This window comes from Salvia hispanica, chromosome 1 (assembly GCF_023119035.1).
Source record: "Salvia hispanica cultivar TCC Black 2014 chromosome 1, UniMelb_Shisp_WGS_1.0, whole genome shotgun sequence".
NCBI classification, from domain to species: domain Eukaryota; kingdom Viridiplantae; phylum Streptophyta; class Magnoliopsida; order Lamiales; family Lamiaceae; genus Salvia; species Salvia hispanica.
Window position 1 is genome coordinate 14,851,337 of NC_062965.1, and position 6,000 is coordinate 14,857,336.

Here is a 6,000-nt window from a genome sequence, read left to right on the forward strand (position 1 = left end):
AAGATGACACATTTCCTTTTCCGGTAACTTTCTCTCTCCAATTAATACACCCAACCACTTTTTCTTACTCCTATTAAAATATTCATCTTTCTTTATCTCTCTATTTTAATACTTACACTCACCTTCTCTCTCTCCAATTAAACACTTTAACCAATAATTCCTAAAACCTCGTGCTGGTAAGCAATGTGTCATCTTAGCCGGGACGGAGGGAGTAATTAATAGGAGTAATATTTATATTCAACGTATATATAAACTAGAAGAATAGTTCTCACATAAAATTGAAATCATTCCGAACCCTTAAAAAAACTCGTAATATATATTCTAATTATGTATATGTGATCTTTTTTTGTAACAATGTATGCATACTATTGACTATTGAGATAGCATAAGCCTGTAACTAGTTGATAATCATTCAATGCCTTGCGAATATTTAGAATTTATTTACTTGAAAATCCCCCTACTTGATTTTTCGTTCCAAAAAAATCACACTACTAAATATTAAAAATAAAAAATTTGTAGGATGGGGAGGAGTACATTTTAGTCCTAGCACAAAAATGTGGACACACTGTAATTTCGAAATTCATCTCCAAAATTTATCACCATTTCTAGATGACCCAATTGGCATGTGTTAGTGTATGTACATATGATGATATGATGCTATGGAGGCATATCATAAATTGTTTATATCTTATTGTAACTTGCAAAATTGTATACAACACACTTCACGCTATGACTTCTTTTTCATTTTTTAATCATGAATATTTTATTTCCCTTTTTTTATATAAAAAAAAATACTGGTTTCTTATTCTGTTTCAATTAGCCTGCATTTCGTTAAATCTCCGAGTGATCAAGAACCCAATGGATTAACTTAGATCTAAGAGCCTTTGATATTTAGAGTTCAATAATCATATTTGAAAAAGGAAAAAATCTCACAAAAATCTTAATTAGAGTGTTCAAATTTACTTGCTTCTATCAAATTAGTCAGTAACTTTCCTCAAGAAAAATTTGACTTATGATGTGAACCTCGACTCGACCACAAACATCGTTTGACAAAGGCCGTACGGAGTGGGCCGATGTTCTGAGTGGAAGTTCGAATGTTCGGCCCAACTGATATGAAGTTGATTAAAGTGCTAGGCATAGACTTGTATTATTTATAATTAACATCAACATATGGTCGAGCTGAGCGTTATTAAATAAAGTTATGTGAGCTAAATGATAGTACAATCACAAATTTAATGAGAATATAAATATCTCAAATAAAACCAGCATCGAACAAATATTAAGATATAATGAGACAATAATCCACTATATTTGATATAATTATTAGAAATTACATTCCACTAGTATTTTATTACAGTACTAATTTGGTATATAAAATTATAAGGTCTTAAGTTGTACTAATTTTTTCTCACTAACTTTTTTTTATATTTTATGATTATTACATGACAGGTTAAAAGCCCAGGAAATAAAGTTAAATATCTAAAGCCCAAGACATATGGTTAGCCCAACTCCCACAATATATTCCAGCCCACTTTAGGCCCTCCTTAATACACCGACACTTTCTTAAACCAATAAAAACCACGCAGATGGAACAGCAAAGCTATACAGTTATGTGGACCCATTTTTATCGCCAAACTTAATGAAATTTAAGCGGACCATATTGTATACATTATAACATAGTCTTCACCGCCATTCCGCAAAAAAAGTGTTCCTAGGCTAAAAACTAGCTTTCTGCCTCTGAATAATTAGCTTTCTGCCACTAAATATATTCGGCCCAATAATTAAAATGTTGTAGTCTATTTTGCTTCATTTGTTGACCAAATGGTAAACATGTTGATTCATTGCTTTTCAAGGTGTAGTGGTAACATTTTATTTTGACTAATTTATTAATATGTTTATGTAGCAATCAGTCAGAGTGTTATTCTGCCACACAAAATTGTAATACATAGTATGATCTTTGATTTGGATGAACACTCTGCCACACAAAATTGTAATACATAGTATGATCTTTGATTTGGATTTAAATCTTATGTATAGTAAATAAATGTTCCATGCTATTACACGGTACCAAGTACCAACAATCTATCAGTAGGAATTCAAAATTTGAAATTGTAGAGCCAAAAACCACCAAATTCTTCTATAAATAGTAATACCATCCTCAACCAACTTACTTAGTAGGTAAAATACTGAAGTGCAATTGCACATGCATCGATAAAATCGAATTGTACATTTATCAGTTAATTTTTTCAACACGCCGTTGATTTTATAACTTTTAATCAATTTTGTATTTCTTAATTTTTTATTTAATAGTTTATGTTTATAGTATAAAGTGTTATTATATGTCATGTGTTGTGTTTTTTAGATGAGTGATCGTATAATTAACAATCATTTTTTAATAGTTGATTTCAACTCATATATAGAGTACTTCCTATTCACTTTAAATAAAATATTTTCGACGACGCAAATAAATTAATCAATTTGCTAAAAAAATATTTGAGTTTATTTTCAGTTTATAGGCAATATTTACTATTTACAATATTTTACTTTGAATATCATTGCATAGTTTAGGATATTGTATTTGTTAAAATATGAAGGAAACATTGTTAAAAAATTATATACTAGTACTATAAATCAACAATTTTTAAGTTGACTATTTTAAAAAATCTTTTTATATGGGGTATTAATCAATAATTTTTAAGCTGGCTATTTTCGGCTGATGAAATTTTTTTAGTCATTGTTTTGAGGGTATATTACTACTAAAACTTGAAACAAAGTAGTCCATAGATTGGAGGTCGAGTGTGAATGATAAAGAAATTTAAAATATTATGAAATGGAAATAAACCAACGGTTAATGAGTTAATAATGTTAAAATACGTGTTGCAATCAAATTATGCAAATTTTGTCATTTCGAAAGTAAGATAAATTTGAAATAGTGATGAGATTTGAATTCAGTTGTAACAAAATGGAGCCAAAATCACCCTGCAATCCTCTATAAATACCAATTCTCACATCTTTGTAGATGGGAGAGAGAATTTCTTAACTCTCTATTCTGCCAATCAATAAATAATGAGAGGTTGGATGTGTACTATGTTTAATGTTCTACAATATAATGTTTTTTTTATTTGTTTATTTAGAAATTTAGAAATTTAGAAATTAAGATTTATATTTGTCAAAATTACTTACTTAATTCTTTATTTCGCATGGTCACATATTGAGCATTTGTGACATACTTGGATTTTACATGGTTTTAGAGGGTGGTTTTGTATGAATTTGAGCATATTTCGTCTATTATTAGGCGTGTTTATATCTACTTCTTTATTATGTTGGTATGTTGACCATTTTGTTAAGAATGTGTAGAAAAAGGTACAAAATATGTGGATGTGCAGCAGCCTTGGTTTGAGGCAATATTTACTGGAGATTTTGAAGTCCAATCATCCCCTAATGCATACCAATCTCTTCGTCTTCGAAAGAGCTTCGCGTGGGTATCTCGCACGCCTCAATCGGAGTTCGGTAGAAGAAGTTATAGCTGTTATACGAACACTGCGCTGTCCAGAAAATCTCATGCGGCCGGGTGAATTATTACCCTATAATTCCACCCGGCCGGGTGACGTAATTATGCCTGCGAGATTCCAGAGAGTACCAAAGAAGTCCCACCCGGCCGGGTGAATTTCCTGTGGATTAATTCCACCCGGCCGGGTCCGTCAGTTTGGCGTTTTTTAGAGCTGAAACGCAATTTTTTGAAGAAAAAATAAGAAGGAAGAATTGGGAATTCTATTCATTCTCTAGAAGCGACAAAACACATCTCTCTCTTTGTGAAGAACTCTTGGAAGAAGATTGAAGATTCAAGCTTCAATTCTTCCGCCAATTGCAATTCGGATCATGATTTTCATTGTTTTGCTTAGTTTCTTTTTGTTTTCTACCATGAACATGAGTAACTAAACTTTTTATGTAGAATTCTTGGTGAAGATGCATTGATTCATAGTTTTAATCCAATTGACTTCGTTTTTATCTAGCTCTTGTAATTGTTTGGTTTATTTATGTGCTTTTCCTGTCAATTGCTTGATCACCAATTGGTAGTATTAGGGTTTCTTAGAGTAATCAGGAGGTGAAATAATTAATCTTGAAAGAGGGATAATTCACACCTTCATTCAATAAAATTCGGGAGAGTTGAGGTTTTGAGTGGGATCTTTAATCTAATCGAACTATTAGGAGTTAGGTCTAAGAATTAGAAGGGGACTTCAATTATTACACCTAATCTACGGATTTCTCACCTCGGGAGGGGGTTTAATCTATATTTGTGATTGATTCAACAATTCTGGAGACTTTAAATGGTAAATCGGTTTCAATTGGGTTAGGCTATGAGTTGTGCATCGGATCCTTGAATTCTGCATATTTTTCTATCATTTTCTGCAACTTGCTTAATTGTGTTCTTGTTTAAGTGCTTATTTTAATCTCTGATTTTATATGCTTTTAGTAGTTGTTAGTTTAAAACCAAAATTCTCGATCGTCTGGATAGTAGTTGAAATTTGTTCGTGGTACTTAGGTTTACACTAAATTGTCTCTGTGGGATACAATATACTCTTGCTTGCTGTTTGCTACGATAACCCCGTACACTTGCGGATATTATTTGGGTAAAATAAAGTTGAGTCAATTTGAAACTGCATTTGAAGTAAAGATAAAGATATGGTATTCTTATATAAAAGATTTATCTGAATGATGCGGCATTTAGTATCGCACTTAGGCGGAATTTCCGGTGTGGGGTGAACGTAGAGGCATTGATAGAGTCAAAGTCAAGATTTGCAATAATGTAACAACTTATATTTCGGCCTAATAATTCTTTTTAATTTTAAAAAAACACTTTGAGGGCTCTATTATTTATTTCGTTTGATTAAAATAGCTGTCGTTACATCTAATTAGATTATTACAACTACTAATTTTTATTACTAACGATCATTACAACTAATTAAAATTTCGATTGTGCATACATGATGAAAAGCTGAATTTTGTTTGTTTAAAAAATTGTAAGTTTGACGAAATTTAGGCTCATATAAAATGAAAAGGATCTTACCATCAACAAGTAGGCGTGGACGGCAATGGCACCATGCGGGTTCGGCGGATTGCAGTGGTGGCGTTGGTAGGTACGGACAGAGCCGATGGAAAGGGAAAACTACGACGGCGACTGAATCGAGGAGAAGGAGAGAGATCCGGGTCGAATGAGAGAGGGAGAGAGATAAGAGACGGACGCCAGAGATAAGAAGGAGGCGCCGGAGTTGCATGCCGGCACTTGGCGGCGCAGGAGAAATGGGAGAGCCTCTCTCTCCTTATTTAAGGCTCAGTTAAAATAAATATAAAAATGACTTGTATGTATATATATATATTTGGACTAATGTTTTCGTATGGGCTTGATATAATAAAAAATGAAGATAGTTCTTATTTGGATTACATTTCAATAATTATCATAATTACATTGATTATAAAATCTACTCATTATGAATACTAATCTTACATATATAATCATTTAATACTAATTGGACCTATGAAAAGTATAATTGAAATACGACAAGTTTTAGTTATTACTAAAAACATTTTTACAGTAAATATTCTGGAATAAAGATAAATTAGTTGACATTTTATTAAACTTTATTTTATTTAACGGAATAAGTACTGCCTGATTATTTTAGCCTTTTCATATCTTAAGAAAAATGAATATATGAAATTTTTTTTTATCACTTTTAGTCTGAAGGAAAGAGATGCATTATGGTTTGATAGTATATAATTTTATGTTTATTTAATGTATAAATGATCACGTTTAGCCTTAATTATTTGCATTCATATATTTAAGATGATTTGGTCCTTAAAATTATTAATTTTTCCAAAAATCTGCTACTCCATTTCTTATAAGCTATAAAAGTGGTGTGAAGCATAAATTTCGGTGGAGATTATTTTTCCCCACCCCAATCCGCTTTTAAAATATTTCGCAAAATACGATCTACGTGGACA